The sequence below is a fragment of the Rhinichthys klamathensis genome, unplaced genomic scaffold, assembly GCF_029890125.1.
Source record: "Rhinichthys klamathensis goyatoka isolate OS25496 unplaced genomic scaffold, OSU_Roscu_1.1 h1tg000060l_1, whole genome shotgun sequence".
Taxonomy (NCBI): Eukaryota; Metazoa; Chordata; class Actinopteri; order Cypriniformes; family Leuciscidae; genus Rhinichthys; species Rhinichthys klamathensis.
The window spans coordinates 2,929,013-2,949,131 of NW_026606605.1; the positions used below are offsets into that span (position 1 = coordinate 2,929,013).

Here is a 20,119-nt window from a genome sequence, read left to right on the forward strand (position 1 = left end):
GTCAATAACACGCACTGTTATGGGTAGGTTTAGGTCTGGGGTAGGGTACGGTTATGACGCCTTGGGATCTGCGTCTCATATTCACGCTAAAGGATGCCATGTGCGTTGGATTTCAACAAAATGTACAAAGCGTCACATGTATGACGCCAAAGGATGAGAACGGGCTGGAGTTATTAATGACAGAATTTTTGGGTGAACTATCCCTTTAAGCGTATTTATTCTTTTACCTAATTATAAGCTTGTTTCAACGAACTACATTTCAGAAACCACAGATGGAACAGAAGTCGCGTTCTAATCGGGAAGTAGGCCAACAGTTAAGCACTGGAGCGTTTTCCATCAGGATCGGTTTTAGACACTGCACTGACAAATCACAAGTTCACAAGCTAATTATGTAGGCCTATCACGTTATTGTAGTTTTTTTTTTCTTTAAAAAAATCTTTGACAAATATATCAAAAACTTTAGTGCTTTGTTTAGGTAGGTTAATAATACATGGTTGGGGCACAGCCACCTCAACAAAGCCCTCGAATTATTCTCACACTGTGTGACTATATTATTACGCGAATATAGCTTCGAAACGAGGTTCCTATAGACAGCACATTCTATGAATGCATGTATTTTAATACATCATACTAAATTTATTTAGCATTTTAATTTTTCAAGATTCTTTGATGAATAGCCTCTGGGGATCAAATGCTGTCTATGAAGGCAGCTCACTAGGTTTTGAAACACAGCCTAAATGTATGTTTGGGCGTGCGGGAGCCCGCTGTCAGTAATTCTAGGAGGAGCCCACGCGCTCCACATGCTCGGCTCGAGATGAGCGGCTGTTAGATGCACTTGGATTACCGGCTGCTGAACTGAAACAACGTCTCGCTCACAAAAAAATATGTAAATCAGTGACGTTCCTGATTACACGTCTTTTTAACGAGTGGATATTCTCCTCAGACGGAGATAAAAACACAAGATGCAGTAACAGCATCACTTATTTTTAGTCCCAGACGATGGAATTCAGTTTGAAAAGCCCAGTGTGAGAAAGTGAAGTACGCACAGGATTTACATTCTCATCCACATTAAGGTAAGATGTACATTTCATTATGATTGGATAAAAACTGTGGCGCAAATTGCCTAATTACCTGCAAATTATTTATATATATATGTATATGTATATGTATATGTATATATATTCCATTTTTAGCCCAGTGCATGATTTGATTTCTGCGTAGCCTATGTGGTGCTTTACATTGATCTTTGATTTCTGTTAGCCTAGTTGTTAAATTTGTTAATGATTTGAATAATAAAAATATGGAGAATAGAAAGAAAAGGTTATTGTTTTTAAATGTGCACAATATAGCTAAATATTAAGTGTTGACCTGGCAACATCAGTTTGCCAATATAAATAATTGCAGAATTTATTTTTTTCAGATTCATAATTACTGTCACTAAATAAAGACTGTATTGGCTGATCTTAAAGCTGTTTGAAAACAGTTTGAGTTATTCTATTATCTTAGAAATTATATAGTAAGAGTGGACATGTCAGCATGGCAAGATCTATTTTATAAATCTACTTTAAATATGAGGCATCCAGTCTGATGTGACTGAAATCACTCCGGATTCTTCATAAACTGACAGTGTTTTGCAGTTCCATGCGGTGTACTGGTCTAGTTAAAGTTCCTTTGGTTATGAATATGATAACCACACCGTTTCATCATTTGTGTAGAACATTGGTTCATTATATAATACAAGAAGCAGAGCTTCTAGGTTTCTGTCTCCTTTATGGTAGGATTAAATTGGATTTGCCACTATATTCCACTGATAGGATTAAGAGATGCTATGGGAAAGCTAAAAAAAAAAAAAAATTATGAAACAAACCATTGCAGATGTTGTTTTTACATTTTCATTAGGATCTTTTAAAGAAAGTGTGCGTTGTGATGCATATGATATTTTTACTAACAATGCATGCTAAAGTTAAATGTCAGAAAAAGCACAGAAAATAAAGCAGCCATGATTTTTCTTTGCAGAGATAAGGCTTTGACCTGTAATCAAATAGTACAAAATGCATTATTTGAGTCAGGCTGAGAGCAGAGACGTAGAGCTAGATATGGACAGTGATTTTAGATACTGACTGCTTTTAAAGAATGCTTGTGGGTTTCCTTTCTGATCAGCCTGACAACAAGTTCATCTCACACATGAGAACAAGGAAACCAAACACGACAGTGAATCACCATAGAGAGCGAAAACAAGCATGTTAATGTAGGACTAGTCTCAGTTCATGGGGTCATGAACATTCACTTGTTGAGCTCTGCTCCTAATTCAGCTAATGGCTCATGCATTATTCATTAGTGTGTTTGGGACGGTCATATAGGCCATGTCTACATGTCTGCAGTCCTTCAAATATTATGAGAAGGTAATCTACCAGAAAAACGATACTTGCCACAGACCTAATGGGCTTTTGTAGAGAAGAAGAGTAATAATCTACTTGACTATGACATCCATTGTTGGATAATTGAAGGCTTTTTTACAGTTGATATACTGACCATGGCTAAGCATAAGCAAATGTTTAAACTTGTTAAAACAGATTATGGATTTGATATGCAGGAGAAGACACTGAATATAATTTAGCTTCTTCCCTTTGAAAGTGGAGTATATTTTATAATAACATAAAGTGCAGAGCTTGAAAATTAAACCCATTATAATTGAGAATTACTGTTATACAAAACATGCATTTTAATGCACTCTTCCTGTAGGATGTATAATATTGGTCTTCTTAAGTAGTCAGTCGATGATTTAGCTCAAGAGTAAATATGTACAGTACCTGAATACGATTACAGATTTCTGTTGAACAATCTTCTTAAAGGCATATAGTTCACCCAATTTTTTTGTCATCGCTTACTCACCCTCATGTTGTTCCCAATCCCAACCTGTATGAATTTCTTTCTTTTGCTGAACACAAAAGAAGATATTTCGAAGAATGCTGTAACCAGACAGTTGACGGCACCCATTGACTTCTATAGTAGAAAAAAAAAAATACTATGGAAGTAAATGGTTACCATCAACTCTCTGGTTGCCAACATTCTTCAAAATATCTTCTTTTGTGTTCAACAGAGGAAAGAAATGTATACAGGTTTGGAACAATCATCACGTAAATGATTACAAAATTAAAACATTTTGGGTGAACTATCCCTTTAAAAGGTTTAATGCTGCTCTGTCAGGTAGACTTTGAATTAATTTGGGCACGTTTGCAATACACAGGCAGACTTATGTTCATCAATGCTTGTTATGGACAGTCTCCACATGAGATGCGATGGACTGTATCAGTAGGTGGAGCTAAAGTACAATCATATGCCATACAGCGATAGAGCCGTCCACTACAGAGAGGCTTTTAGACTGATACATGGTTTTGGGCCATTTTAAATGCAAAATATTTTAAAGATTTATGCAAATTTATGCACTAAAGTTTGAGGTCAGTAATTTTTTTCCAGAAAAAAATGAATACTTTCATTCAGGAAAGAGGCATTAAATTTATCAAAAGTGACAGTAAAGTCATTTATATGTCACAAAAGATGTCTATTATTAAATAAAAACTTGATAAAGAAATCTTTATAATATATATATATATATATATATATATATATATAATATAAACTTTAAAAATTCTATTTTCCAAAGATTCCTGAAAGAAATATCACAATTTCCACAAAATATTAAGCATATATATATATATATATATATATATATATATATATATATATATATATATATATATATATATATATATATATATATTTTAACATTGATAATAAGATATGTTTCCAAATTCAGCTTTGCCACCACATGAATGAATTACATTTTATTTTACATTGTAATAACATTATCAATAACATTAACAATACATCATTTGAACTGTAGTGTATGTCATTTGAAGTAAGGATCTACACTGATCAGTGTCTCTTGTGTTGGTCTTTTTCACAATACATTATACATATTCATGAGTAATGCCACATGCCCTATTTATCATGATTAAGTTCATTTAATGGAAGGCATTGTTTTCACTCAGATATTAATTATCATGCTTGTTTAAACTGAATTGATTTGAGTATTTTTAAATGAAGCATATCACATGAACAGTAGATACACTCGTCTTCATAAGCACTTGGGTGTGAACGAGGAACGTTCTTTTCCGTTGAGCGTGAGAATTGAAGTATCTCAGACACAGGTCCTCACAGATTAATCACAGGAAGAGAAATCAAAATGGAACAAAGAGGTTTCTAAATGAATCCTTACAATAAGCTCTTCCTTTATGTCTGAACTATGTCCACACGTTAATTCGATTTTTTTTGCTGCCATTTATTTACCCATTTTTGTTCACTCTCATCTTCACCAATGTAATGTTCATTTTCGTTCTGGTGGTCTTCTCATTTGCAGCCAGTTCTCATTTGCAGCCTATTTGGTTTTCTGTATTTTCTTGAGTGCCTCTCTGTTCACGGCGGGCAGGCCGACAGGCAAGCAGAGGTTGACAGCAGGCAATGCATGGTTGGTTTGGAGCTCTCTCTCTTTCTTTCTTCTTTTCTCTGTGTAATGGGAGTGTTTGGCATCACATGGTCCTGTCTGCTCAAATCAGTGGCGTTTCGTGATTGCTTTGCTAAAGTTATAGAATACGCAGAACAATCTTAATTGCTTTCCTGAGAAGGTGAAGTTGTTTGTCACAGGTCTGTAAGATTCATTGTCATAATGTTTCACAGCTCCGTTGCTGAGGTTTAGACATCATGCAGTATCAACATGTCAAGTTCTTGCTGTGCTACTGTATATTAAACTATATGGTTTTGATTTTATACAAATACAGAAGCAATTTAGATGTGGTTATGGTCTCTTAAAGGGATAGTTCACCCAAAAATGATCATTTACTGACCATCATATAATTCCAAACCTTTCTTTATTCTGTGGAACAAAAAAGAAGATATGTTAAAAAATGCTTTTATGTTCATACAATAAAAGTCAACGTGGTGTTTTGAAAGCCACTGACTTTCATTGTATGGACAAAAACAGTTCAAACGTTCAACAAAAATATCTTCTTTTGTGCTCTGCATATCTGCAGCCAGGTTTGGATTGACATGAGAGTAGCTAAATTATGACAGAATTTTCATTTTTGGGTGAAATATCTTTTTATTCTATATGGTTTCATCATCATGTTGGACACTAATGGAAAAAGAAAAAAAATGTTATGGTGCTTGACTAGAGTAAAATACTTTAGTAATGTTTTCTCATATGGTCATGCTTAGATGGGAGTGAATATGGGACAAGCATATTGAACCGGCTGCGGTCTCAGCGGAGACACTGTCAGGCTGCCATATGTGTTGTGTAATGGACTCTATAAAGCTTTTATGTAAGGTTGAATTGGTTTGCAATGACTGACAGTCGTGGCAGGCAAAGGAATAAGCTTGTTTGAAAAAATTAGCAACACTGATCATATGATCATATGTTTGTAATTCTCATTGATGGTTAACCAATATACAAACAATAGCTTTTGGTTAATTTATAAAAAATGCAGCCGAAGTCATAACACTTTGTGTAGTTGAAAAGCTCTTCACTTGTAAATCCAAAAGAATTCCTTGATACATAAAAATGTTATGTGTGTAGGAACATGCTTTTCCAATAAATTTCTCCCTCTCTCAACATATTTACTTGTTTTAAGCTATTTATGTTTGAAATGTTAGAACCTTCAGGCCTATAAAAGCAGCTTTTGTCTATGGATGCTTGTTTCCATCACTGAAAAAAAAAAAAAAAGATAACTGCGACTTGTCACAATTTTCCTCAGAATTACAAGATGTAAACTCGTAATTGCAGAAAATGTCAGAATTGTGAGCTGAATTTTTCTCCCCTCACAATTCTGACTTTTTCTCGCAATTGTAACTTTATTTCTCAGAAGAAATGTAAACTGTGGGAAAAGTCAGAATTGTAAGATAAAAAGTCGCAATTACCTTTTGTATTTTTTTTGTTATTAATTCTGTGGACGGAAATAAGCTTCCATAGGTTCCTTCCAGCCCAGTGTCTTATTTGTACCTCTCCCAAGTAAATATTTCTTTGTTTATTCGATCATTATCTCTTCCAAATAGTACTGAGTTCTGACCTATATTTCCACAATTCTATTTATATATCGCAACATATATTCATTCCAGGATTGTGTTTAGCGAGGCTGACAGCTCCAGATGCTTTTCACTCCATACACAAGTATTTTAAAACTGTGAATTAAACATTTCCAAGCGTCATTTTCAATGCCAAGTCACAGACCCGAGACAGAGGAAGTCTTTTCATGTGGTGATCAAAACTTTTCCTGGCTTCTCAATTCTCAGTGTGGAAAAACAGAGTATAGTGTATTTATAGTGTCTGAATAGGAATTTTAGTCTTTACATAATATGCACAGACTATTATCAGAATATCAAAATTGACTGCTGAAGACATATTAAATCACTTTAAACAAAACAGAACACAATAGTCATAAGCCTATTGTTTGCATGTGAGACTGACAGGAATTAGCTCAAAATACCCCCCTATTCACACTAATTTATTAAAAGTGGGGCAATTCATAATTTTTTGTTATTGGTTTAAAACTCTTCCTCCGTTGCTTTGCTGCCAGTTGTGACTCTCTGGAGAACAAGCAGCACATTTTCTCAGCAGGCAAAGACAGACACAGCTGTGCAGGCTTTATATTTAACCTCATACGCTGTTGATAAAAGCTAAAAATGATTTATATAATTCATGTGGTGAAAACGTTGCTTGCATGATGTTGAAAATGCACATTAACCGGATCGACTCAATTAAGACAGAACTTACATAATTTATATACAGTATGTAATTATATTCCATTCAATTTATATGTTCTTGAATTGGAGTGAAAAGTTAATGAAATCAAGGAGTGCATGAATTAATGAATGAATATATATACATTGATAGAAGATGTTAGCACTGTGGAGCAAAACCCTGATATGTCAACTGTCACCCCCCTTTTGGATCATAGATCTAAACTTTAATGGTTGTAATTCATGGATGTTTTCCAATCCGATTCACTCAAACCACCTTCAGAGGGAGTCAAAAACGCATGTGATCCCTGCATCATAGTGTAAGCGATTATCTGTCCGAGTCACCTGTCAATCAACCACTGCGCTGAAACGTGTTTTAAATGTGTACCTTTAAACTGAACAATTTAAAGGCTTGTACAGAAACATGATCAAAAACAAACATGATGAATTGTAGTCCGTTCAAAAAGTGCATCTGTCTCGCTTGACCACTTGTGTGATCGTCTCACGGAAGACTGACGTTAATAACTGGTATTAACAGGTTCAATGTTGCGTAACTACTGCTAAATGAGGGATGATGTGTTTTATCGCTAGACCAGAAGAACATTAGGGCCTTTTTTGGGTGTGCACATTTCAGATACACCCGGCCACATAAATGTGTCTCTGCAAATAGATACAATTCCCCTATGATTTATCTTTGATTCCCATAATATATGCAAAAGCATTGTTGACTGCAGTGACGATTCTCATGCCGGACAGGAACATTTTCCGTTTAATGCGTTTTGGGGCCATATGGAAAGCCATTTTTTGGCTGCCCCTTCCATCTGTCTCGTCCATTTGGAAGTTCACGTACCGCATGCGGACGAACAACAAGATGCATTTGCTTTATCTGAGCAGTAAAAACACAGTGACTAAGTATAAATAAATACCCCCCCATGATGAAAAAATCCCAATTCGCATTGGATGCTTTGATTTGAATGTCTGATATCAAAATAAAAGCTTTGCTTGTAAACTGATTTACACGAGCCAGCAAAGCAGTGGAATAATGAACATTCAGTTTCCTATAGATTCCTGCCAAAAGTCCTATTTTCCCCATTCATATCTGTTAGACAAACCCCTAGAAATTAGCATATGAAGTGGTGTTTTTGTAGCTACAGTATGTGTGCTTTTTCTCCATGACATTTAATGAAAAGTCACAAACAAGATTAGGTTAGACTTGATTTGTGTGGTAATTGGACATTGCATATTTAAACCCACAGGAGGTACAGTATGGAGTGTGGTTTCTGGATACTATGTGAAGCTATTGTTACGACCCTTGGCTCAAGGGAAGCAACAAAAACAAGGGACACACGTAAACCAAATTGTAAGCTCAAAAGTAATGTTTATTTAACTACAAAAGTAAGACAAAACTAAATAATAAAATGAAAACATTTAAAGAAAATAGAAGTGTTTCTGTATTCATCAGCAAGATCAGTGTGTAAAGCAAGATGCATGGTCGAAAGTGTAATGCAATGTTGAAGTTGAAATGTAAATGCAAAAAGTAACAAAATACAACGCAAGCAAAGGGCAAAGTCCAAAAGCAAAATCCAAAACCAAAGTTCCCTCTCCCTTGGCTCAGTTGGTGATCTCTTAAGAAGCGTCTAAGGCACGGTCACAGGTGTTTCCAGTTGACTGCCAATTGAGGCAATTAGTGGGCTCCGGTACCAAACTGCAATTCTCAAAAGCAGTGGCAGAGGTCGTCACACCCCTCCCCATAAGACAGGGACTCCCACAAAGATCCCTGTAACAAAACAAACAAATCTCAATAAACAGGCAAAGTATACACCCAAGTACAGGGCCGAAGACAGCTCCCAAAAACGCCAAAGAGAATAAATTCAAATCCAATAGATTAGAGTGCATCAGGAGCGCGTGACAGCGCATCAGCTACCACATTTTCCGATCCTCGTATATGTCGAATATCCAGACAGAAGGATTGCAAAAATAAGGACCACCGAACCAACCTCTGATTCGGACACTGCAAAGAGTTGAGAAAGGTTAATGGATTATGATCCGTGTAGATCACAATAGGTGCACAGGAATTAAGATAAACAGAAAAGTGCTGCAAGGCCCAAATAAGGGCTAACGCTTCCTTTTCGACCACAGAATAATTACGTTGGTATGTGTTAAACTTTCTCGAAAAGAAACTAACTGGATGGTCTACTCCATCCACATCAGATTGCTGAAGGACAGCTCCAGCTCCAACATTACTGGCATCGACGTGCAACGTGAAAGGTTTGTCAAAGCACGGAGCCATAAGCACAGGCGCTGAACACAGCAAGGATTTCACGTTCTCAAAAGCCAATTCGCAACTGTAAGACCATAAAAACTTCGTCTTACCCTTTAACAAGTCGGTCAACGGTGCCACCACCGTAGAAAAATTTCGACAAAAAGATCGATAATATCCTACCAACCCTAAAAACCTCATAAGCTCTTTCTTTGTCGTTGGGGAAGGAAAATTCTGAATGGCTTGCACTTTAGCCTGTATCGGACGCACTTCGCCGTTCCCTACCACCTTCCCGAGATACGTCACGGTCGCCTTCGCAAACTCACATTTGGCCAAGTTCACTGTAAGTCGAGCATCAGACAAACGTCTCAACACCGAACGCAACCGTTTTAAATGAGACTCCCAACTGTCACTAAAAACTACTAAATCGTCCAAATAGACGGCACAACCCTCAAGGCCACAAATTACTCGGTTCATGAGGCGTTGAAAAGTCGCCGGAGCATTTCGCAGGCCAAAACTCATGACCCGGTAAGAATGTAATCCTGACGGAGTGACAAAAGATGAAATTTCTTGTGCTCTCTTGGTTAAAGGCACCTGCCAATAGCCCTTCAGCAAGTCAAACTTGCTGACGAACTTGGCTGAGCCAACCTGGTCCACACAGTCCTCAACGCGGGGCAAAGGAAAACAGTCCGGTTTTGTTAATGCATTAACTTTACGGAAATCCGTACAAAATCTTACTGTACCATCTGACTTTCCAACTAAAATACACGGGGAAGCCCATTCAGAAAAAGAAGGTACTGCAATATCGTGATCCTGCATATACTTAATTTCCCTCTCCATCAATTCCCGTTTTTCAGGTGCAACACGATAAAAACGCTGTTTAATAGGTTTTGCATCCCCAACATCGATATCATGTTCAACCCAATCTGTACGCGATGGCACATCATCAAATAATTCGGGAAAACTATGTAATAGGTCACATAACTCCTGGCATCTTACAGGAGATAAATGACGGAGAGTAAACTCCAAGTTGTGCAAGGACTCTGAATTATTCAAACGGCCGCGAAAAACACAATCATCGGGCGAAATGGTCTCCTCTTCCTCACCCACCAAACTCATATTACCCCCACCGATAGAAACGGCCGAAAGTGCTGGATGCAAAGGTGTCAAATTTTCTACAGGTTTGGTTTCTTTTTCATAATACGGTTTTAATAGATTTACATGGCACCGTTTAACTGACTTTTTCCGTGATGGCATTGAGACATCATAATTTTCATCAGTCAACTTTCGTTGTACAACAAATGGGCCATCGAATTTTGCTTCAAAAGGAGAAGATACAATAGGCCGTAAGACAAGAACTTGATCGCCTGGTACAAACACTCGATGTTCAACTGTACGATCATAGAATTGCTTCATGTTTTCCTGATGTTTTCCCAGATTTAATTTAGCTAGTTCTCTAACCTGGATGAGTCGATTTTTAAACCCCAAAACATATGACGCCAAGTTTTTAGGAGGCTCTACAGCTTTACCAACCTGCTGAAATACAGACAACAGTCCACGAACATTATGGCCAAAGACCAAGTCATTAGGGCTGAAACCCATACTCTCCTGGACTACTTCACGTGCAGCTAACATCATCCATGGTAAACCCTCTTCCCAATCTCTATCCAGCTGCACACAGTACGCACGGAGAAGTGACTTTAACGACTGGTGGAATCTCTCCAATGCACCCTGACTTTGTGCATGATACGCAGTAGATTGATTATGCTTAATGTGCAGCTGTTTTAACACCTGCTGGAAGAGATGCGAAGTGAGATTCGAACCTTGATCACTTTGGATGATTTTTGGAATACCAAAAACGGATATAAACTGGGTTAAAGCTTTCACAATAGAACGAGACGTAATGGTACGCAGTGGATATGCCGCAGGAAAACGTGTGTTCAAACACATCACAGTGAATAAATAACTGCTACCAGACTTCGAACGGGGAAGTGGCCCTACGCAATCAACAATAAGATGCTCGAAAGGTTCACCAGTAGCCTGAATTGGTTTCAACGGAGCAGGTTTCAACACCTGGTTCGGTTTACTCGTTAATTGGCAGGTTTTACATCTCTTAATATAAGCAGAGATGTCTCGTTTTAATCGCGGCCAAAAAAAATATCGCAACAGGCGATCATAAGTCTTACGCACCCCCTGATGACCTAATTGATCATGCGCAATTTCTATCATCATTTGTCGAAATTTAGTAGGAACAACTACTTGGAAAACAGGATCCCCAACAAAATCTTTGTGAGGACTCCATTTTCTCAACAACACTCCATTGTGAACGAAATATCCACGGGAAACGTCACACTCCTCTACCGGAAGAACAGCACTCTGGAAGAGTTCATGCAAAGAGGAGTCAGTCCGCTGTTCTATTCCTAAATCCTCTGCAGAAACAGGAAAAGACAAGGCAGACAAATCAGGCATAAACAACTTAGTGCAGATTTTATCAGATTTTATCTCTTTTTGATCACACACTTCATCCTCATTGGCACGTTTCATTGCACGAGTCACAACACACGTTGAATCCTGGCACAAAGAACTCAGTTCAGTTTCAATTTTATTATCAGTGGTCACTATGGGAAACACTGACGTATCAGCCCACACACGTTCACCTACCAGTCCATTTCCCAAAATAATATGGACCCCCTCAACTGGCAAAGCTGGTCGTACTCCCACTACAACCTCACCTTGAATCAAATCGGACTGAAGCCTTACCCTATGAAGAGGCACAGACAGAGTATTCAGTCCTATTCCACGAATTAACACACTCTCACCAGTATGAGACTGCGAGGAAAAAGGCAATACTGATTCCAAAATAAATGAATCCATTGCGCCAGTATCCCGCAAGATTTTAACAGGGATTTCCTCTTTCTCTCCAACCAGGGATACACGCCCCTCTGTAATAAAAGGCGAGTAAGAAGAGAAATCAACATCAAGTGTTTTACTTTCAACAACTTCACTCCCTGAAGACAGAACTGGTGCCGCAAGAGCAGAAGGCTTAGCATGTGAATTTTGTGCATTATGTTTCAATTTATTTTTAAGGACAGGACAATCTGCTTTCCAATGTCCTTTCTCATGACAGTAATTGCAAATCTTGCTTGGGTCAAAATTTCCCGTGAAAACACGGTTACTCTTAGACGGAGACTTTACATACTGAACATCACGAGCATGCCAATCCACAAAAGTGGTTTTGTGCGTCAGTACAAAATCATCGGCCAACATTGCCGCTTCCTCTGGCGTTTTAACATTATGCTCACTAATATACATAGCTATACGGCTCGGGACGGAATTTTTAAATTGTTCCAACACCATCAAGTGAATTAAATCCTCCAATGTTTTAATGTCTAATGCTGAACACCAATGACTAAAGTGTTTTCTCAGATCACGCACAAATTCTAAGTTTGTTTGCAACTGGTCTTTTTTCTGCAATCGAAAACGCTGTCTGTATGCTTCGGGTACACATTCATATGCTTTTAAGATTAGAGATTTAACTTTATCATAATCTTTACAATCATCAACCGACAATGAAGAAAATGCTACTTGTGCTTTCCCAGTTAACACACACTGTAACAGCGCAACACAATCATCATCTGACCAGTTCCTTAATTCTGCCATGCGTTCAAATAGATTAAAGAAAGTATCAGGATCTTCTTCATTGAATTTAGGAATAAGTTTTAGGTTTGAATTGATTGAAAACAACACACTCTGTTCCTGACCAGAACTAGAAAGCTTACCTTCTTTCATCAGGTTGAGCTTGAGAAACTCCAAATCCAATTTTGCCTTTTCTAAATCCATTTTACCTTGTTCCGCACGCAGTTTTAACTTCTCATGGTCCATCTTTAATTGTAGCAGCTCTTTTTGCTGTTCAAAAGACAAATTACTTTTTAATTTAGATGCCACTGGTACATATTCCTCCATCTCGGTGTCTAAGAAACCTTTTTCAATCAACTCAATTTTTAAAGCTACTTTAACATTATCTTTGAGCCTTTTATCTTTAATCACAATTTCATAACGTTCAGCAATACTTAATAATTGCTCTTTAGTACACCTGTCCAAAAATTCATGAGAAGGTGAACTAACAAACTCATCAATATCAGCCATGCTAAAATGACCAGAATAATTTATTCAGCACAGTGCAATCAAATAACGAGAGTTTTCCCTCTACCTTTCCAGTACCTCTACCTAACTCAACCCTAGTCTTCATGCGATTACTGGTGGGGGGTATTTATGCACTATAGCCCGCTGGGTGAAAAACGCAACTGGTCAAACCAGCGACGCCTTCAACACCACGGATGTGCTCCCGAGATAATTACTACTACCCACTTTCACCACAACACTACACAAAAATAACAAATCCGACACGTCTCAAAAGAAACATGCCGCTATGCCTATCAGAGAAAACTCACGTTCAAAAAACAATATTGCACATGTACTTACCAACTGGTGATTTCACACGGTGAACAAATTGACTTTGGCACAAAAACATTTTTGTGTGTCCAACAAATAATCAATTATCAAACTAAACGTCCAAATTTTTTTTTTACGCAATCAAATAACCAAAGCAAGGACGAGCCCCCAATTTGTTACGACCCTTGGCTCAAGGGAAGCAACAAAAACAAGGGACACACGTAAACCAAATTGTAAGCTCAAAAGTAATGTTTATTTAACTACAAAAGTAAGACAAAACTAAATAATAAAATGAAAACATTTAAAGAAAATAGAAGTGTTTCTGTATTCATCAGCAAGATCAGTGTGTAAAGCAAGATGCATGGTCGAAAGTGTAATGCAATGTTGAAGTTGAAATGTAAATGCAAAAAGTAACAAAATACAACGCAAGCAAAGGGCAAAGTCCAAAAGCAAAATCCAAAACCAAAGTTCCCTCTCCCTTGGCTCAGTTGGTGATCTCTTAAGAAGCGTCTAAGGCACGGTCACAGGTGTTTCCAGTTGACTGCCAATTGAGGCAATTAGTGGGCTCCGGTACCAAACTGCAATTCTCAAAAGCAGTGGCAGAGGTCGTCACACTATTATTGTTCATCTCACTGCATGAAACGATTTTCCATGCTTGGAAAATAAGGAGAAAAACAGAGCAAATTTGGAGTCATTAAGCATTACTTTGTGTTTGATTTATCTGTGCCCAGAGCCTCCATTGACTGCCTGCGATGTGCCTTGTCTGTCTGCTCCCAGAAAGCTATTTTGCTGTTTGTGCCCCATTATCTGATTTATAGAGTTCATGTTTGTTCCATTAACCAAACCGTATCCATTGCCAATTTAACTTTTTCAATGCCTCTGTGCAGATTTAGTGTTGGGATTACGATGGGTTTTTCGTACCTGTGTTCACAAAGAGGATCTTTATTCAGCCTTTTCTTTCCTAACAGTGTTTGTAAAGCCTCACCGTGTCAAACCAATTTATATCGCCATTACCGTTGAGCACATCCGTATTACTTATATTCCATATTTCTATATATCTTGCAGTCAGTTTAATCACCTGGAGCAAGAGTCCCTGCTGTTTCCAAAGCTATTAAAGAAAACATGTTTGACCTTCTCACTAATAAAGTTATAGCTTTGCCTTTCCTCCACGTTTTTTGGTAATTTTGATGTAAAATCAGGAAAAATGTGTTAGAAACTACTCAAGGCGTCACTCAAAATCCTGAAAATACAGTTATTCCACCGTCTACGTCTGGAAAACAAAAAGACAGATCTTTTTTTTTTTTTGACAGCTGAAATGTAAAATTCTAGGAACCTGAATGAAAATGACTGAATGAATACTCAGAAACAGAAAAAGACGACGTGCCAGATAAAGCGGCATCTGTCTTTCCTCCTGCTGTTAAAACCATCTTGTGGATATCTATGAAATAGAAGTCATTTTATCAGATGAAAGAAAAGCCAGTTAAGGTCAGTGGAAATGTCAAAACTGTCAGAGATGCGAGACTGCTTCATACAGATAATCAAAGTTTATTTCTCATTTGTTTGCATTGCGCTCACCCACAGTGAACGACAGCCTCAGAGAGAGAAATGTTACTTAATATTTGACAGTCTGCCAGATTGAAGTATAAATGGGTCGACTTCATTTTCAAAGAGACTCATATGTTCCTGATTACAATTATCAAATGCGAACTCAAGTCAGCAAGACATAAATGAGTGCGGGTGAACCGTTGTCCTGGTTCAGACATGATAACAGGTAAAAACAGGTAAAAATCATTGCAAAATGTTTCCAATCTCACATGCCTGAATTAAAATGTAGAATATTCCCATTGGTTGGGCGTATTTCGGTTCATTAGTTCACATGAAAAGTAATTCATTTACACAATTACTTTTCACTTTAAAGAAATTCAACACAAATGTATCATTAATATATATATATATTAACATAAATATATCATTACATTTTGCTAATTAAGCCAATTTTACTAATGTGTGTAATATGTGTATAAGATTTTTTTTTCCCAACTGATTGGACACACTGCAAAAATGGTTTTCCCCAATTTTTTTCTTGTTTTCCAGTGCAAATATCTACATTTTCTTAAAAATCATCTAAATAAATAACAATGGTCTTGATGTAGGGGAGCGATCATATTATCTCCTCATCAACAGCGATCATAATGGAGCACTATTAAATATGAAGCCAAAGACCGCAGACTTCAGACACATTAAAGACATGTCTCGACACCCTGCATTCTTTTCCATTTCGTTCGCGTTTTTAAAAGCACAAGTGCGTTTGTTAATTTTTCTCACGGCAGTTTTAAAGCCTTCATTATCTGTTCCGGCCAGTAGGTGGGCTGTCAGTCTGCAGGTTTCAATAAACTGTTATTAATTCAAACAGCTGATAAGGTAATAATAAAGAAGTTCAGCGAAATTGATAACATGTGCTTAAAGGTGCTCTACGTAACTTTAAGCGGCCTCTAGTGGTGATGTTTCAGATTGCAACCAAATTTTACAAGAGCGCTCGTGCTCGAACTCATAGACAATACCGTCTATTACGCAAATATCTCGGCGAATACTAGACGGATTCGGCGAGCACCGAGCTCGTTGGGACCATCTAGTCTAGCTGAAAAGAACCATATAAGTTCCATAGTTTTTGGTGGTGTTTTCGCGGAGATATTAGCAGAAAACCATCGGGCGCGCTGCAAAATTGCGGACGCCGGTGACGTCACGATCTCAGAAGAAAATCGCTCGTATCTCTGGAACGCAAAGACCCAGAGAGCTCAAAATTGGGGGAGGAGGTCCCAGGGGAACCCTTGCCCGAACGCTAGAGTGGCGGGCCTCGGGGATGCCCCCTACCGGATCGCCGTTCGCTGGGACCCCCGATTTCGAACGGCTATGACTCGGGGAGCCGGGCGAGTTGGACCTCGGGGGTGGGCTCGTTCGAAAGGCCCCGTCCAGCACTACGAACGATTAGAGTCTTGGGAATATTGATCAAAGATTGACTGAGATATAAGCCGAAAAACGTGCGCCTTTAACCGGACGTAACTCCCTGACCGTCTACAATAGACTATAAGGTGAGAGGCTCGGGAGCGCGCATGCACGTCACATCCGTTGGATTTCCCGGTAAATCCGACCTGGAGACTTCACATGGAAATAGGAATACTGGCCTTCAGAGGTAATAGCAAAACTCGACAAGTGGATCATTTTAATGTGTGATTACAACCCCTTCACACACAGGCAATAAAAAAAGGATTCATTTTAGTAGAAAAGTTACATAGAGCACCTTTAACTTTGTTTTATTTTTATTTATTTTTTTTTATTATTAACAACATGTAGTACAAAGATTAGAACAAACACCAGAGGAGATATGAATTTATTTATTTTTTACAGAATTAACAATAATAATAATACAAGAAAGGAAAATCAAATACATAAAGGAGATACAAACAGTTAGAGCATGTTAGGACAATAAAATGCGACAACTTTAAAGGGGGATTTTGAAGAGAGCACAACAAGACAAAGTTTTCGTTGCTTTGGTCTTCTCTAAAATAGAAAGTGTTTGAAGGTATTGGTGAAATTCGTTGTGAAAGACTTTGAATAATGGCTTATGATTGGAAAATTTACACTTATGAATATGAAATTTTGCTAGGAGAAGTAATAGATTTATAAAGTAAGATTCTTTCTCAAAGTTTTTCTCCGTATTACATGTGCTTAACTCTTTACCCGCCATTGAAGGAAATTTCCGTCATTTATGAGACAACACTTCCCCGCCACTGACGGAAATTTCCGGCTTTCCGTGTTTTCACTGTTATACGGTAGGGGACGCTATTGAAAGAGTACAGAATCTCCTGAACAAAACGCACGTGAAGAAGATGCTGAAACAATCGACATCATATGTAATCATATGCATACCGTATGTAATATAAAGCGATTATCAACATTAAACCGCATATAAATTTTAACTGCCTATTGTTACTGAATGAAATGTCGACCCAGGATGAGCTATAGCACTGTGAATCTTTGGTGGTGTTGATAAACTCTCTACTCCATCTATGTTTTGATCATTGTTCTGAATCTGATCTTAATGTAGTCTTTGACAAAAACGTGTTTTTGCTCAAAATGTTGCTTTTTAAAAAAATGAAACTTACCCACATTCAAGTGTTGAGCTTGAGTACAACAGCAGAGGGTCTGTTCTTTCTTTTGATAATTGCATGTTCAGATATTCATCTACAACAAAAGATTTTGGGGGTCATATGAAGGTTTTGTGAAAATGGTCAAAAACTCTGGCGACTTTTAACCGCTGGCTGGGAAAGAGTTAAGAAGTATAACATCACCTTTACGATTTTCTCCACTTCTACAGTGTTATTTGTAGAAGCGCATTATGGTCAAATTCATCATTTGGATGATGTGAGATAATCACATTCAAAATCACACTGCAAACGCAGGTATGACTTAACAGCCCTTATTTAAACCGTGACTGCCTCTTCTTGCTTTGCTTCTTTTTTAGGCTATGAGATTGGAAATGTTCTTCTGAGAAAGTCTGCCTCTGCAGGAAACACTGCCCTAAGAAATGTAAGCCCTACTTTATGTTCCCCCAGAGTTTAAAGGCGTTTATGGTACCAGAAGCAAGCCCAGTCCCATGTTTTCTAAGGGAGAGGAAAATGCATGAGCTCACAGTATGCCATCTCAGATAAAAGTGCCTTGAAATTCAGCCTGACTCTGCAAAATTGCTCCGTGCCTGCTCTTATTTTCTCCTCTTGACAGCCTGGCATTTGTGTGGCCTAGTAACAGCTCCATAGCCGAATCTGTTCTGTGTGCTGCAGCTGATGCTGTGAACAGAGGGGTCAGAGCGACTGAGATCAAAATCAAGGGCTCTCTGAGAAGGTCAGATGGCATGAATTGAAGAGGAGGATGTTGCACCTTCCCATTTCGTTAGAGCTACAGTGTAGATCTCTTACTGTAAGTGTGCTGGCGTATCACTGTTTTATCTAGACTTAATGTTTTCACACTCTTTGTGGAATTGGAGTAAATGATTCAATGAATCACTCATAAAGATAGTCACTTGTTTAATTCTTGATTGAATCATTCTGAACAAATCGGTTAAGTGAATGATTCACTCACTCCCTTTAGTCACTTGTTGTCACCTACTGGCATAATGATGTAACTTTAGATGTGTAAATGTACCTGTATTGACCGTTAGAGAACTCATTTATAGATTTAAATGAATGTAGTATATCTTTCCCATTCTTGATACTATACACAGTTAGATTCCGACAGCAACTTTTATGTGAAAAAACAGTTTTATAATTGAATCCTGTATCGCATACTTTACACTCTTTGCTGTGGAAAAACAATGTACAAATCCAATTTGCAGTTGTGAATGATTGAGAGACAGGTGGCCCAGATAGATGGAGGCTACAGAGACTCAGTTTAAAACTTATTTTAGAGAAAAACTCTTTAAACTCTGTCTGACTCTCCGAAGTCCATAAAGATTCGAGATCCATCATCAGCGTAGTGGCTGTGCTTTGTTCTGTGTGTCCCTCATAAAGCAGACGGGACACTGGGACCATAAAAAAGGGTCCATTTTGCATTCAAGAGCTGACAAGCCATGCGGTCTCCCTCGCTCCCCTCTCCATTTCCTTTTATTCTCCTTTAGCTTTGCTGCCAGCCGTCTTCCCGCACCTGGCCGGTGTCTGTGAACGCCTGCTGTTGGGTTTGTGTCAAGAACAGCTGGAGCGCATGTGGCACTTGGCTGGCTCCAATCTCGATGGCCAAGATGGATTAAGTGCTAACGCACCTCGTCACAACAGAGGGCTCGATTTGGAGAAGATAAATATATATATATACACCCATGAATCAGGAGGTGCTAGCTGAGCCTGGGAAGAGGTGGATGGCTTCCCTTCAGTGAAATCACACATCTGCAGTTTTGAAGGTTAAATTGTGTGGAAGAACAGACATGGCAGAGTCTGTCGGATGATGGAGTTTGCAGCAGAATAATCACGAATCAATATACACATATAACTGAAGGCATCAGTCCTGCCACGTAAAGAGGCATATTGTGCAGCACGCGGATGGAATATAAAGGTCCATTGCGGCATTTTCTTTACGCTCTTTTATCCTGAGGGGAAGCTAAGGATAAGGTCTTAAGAGACCTTCCCCGTCTCTTATGATGTTTATTTGTGTGTTATCACATGCCATTGAGTTGTATCTCTTTGACAGGGTGTGAATTGCCTGCAAATGCTGGGTAGAGGGTGACGACAGTATTTTTATTCTCAAATGACTGTTTGATCTGTACAGAGTATGGAATTTAATAAATAAATAAATAAATAAATAGGTAAATGCAATATGTTCACTCGTAGAAGAAAAGGTTATAAAGAACCTTAATTCTTTCCCCGCCAGCATTTAAAAAAAAAAAAGTCGGCAGCCACCGCCAGGGTTTTCACAAAAATTTCATGGTGCCCAGAATATTTCGTTGTATGAATATCTGAACATGACTGAACTTTTAAAAAACAAACAACAACAAAAACTTTGTATTCTAGCTTCATGCATTCTTTTTTATTTATCAACACTTGAATGTGGGTAAGTTTCATAAAAAAGCAA

General features: G+C 38.1%; 1 protein-coding gene across 1 annotated transcript in view; it reads left to right on the top strand.

Annotated features, from left to right (window-relative positions):
* The first annotated feature begins 777 nt into the window (after window positions 1–777).
* The window catches only part of calcr (calcitonin receptor), a 68,854-nt gene continuing 49,512 nt past the window's right edge, over window positions 778–20,119 (top strand). The window contains exon 1 of the mRNA XM_056249692.1: window positions 778–1,073. The gene's annotated coding sequence lies outside the window, so the exon portion shown is untranslated. The remainder of the gene's footprint in view (window positions 1,074–20,119) is intronic.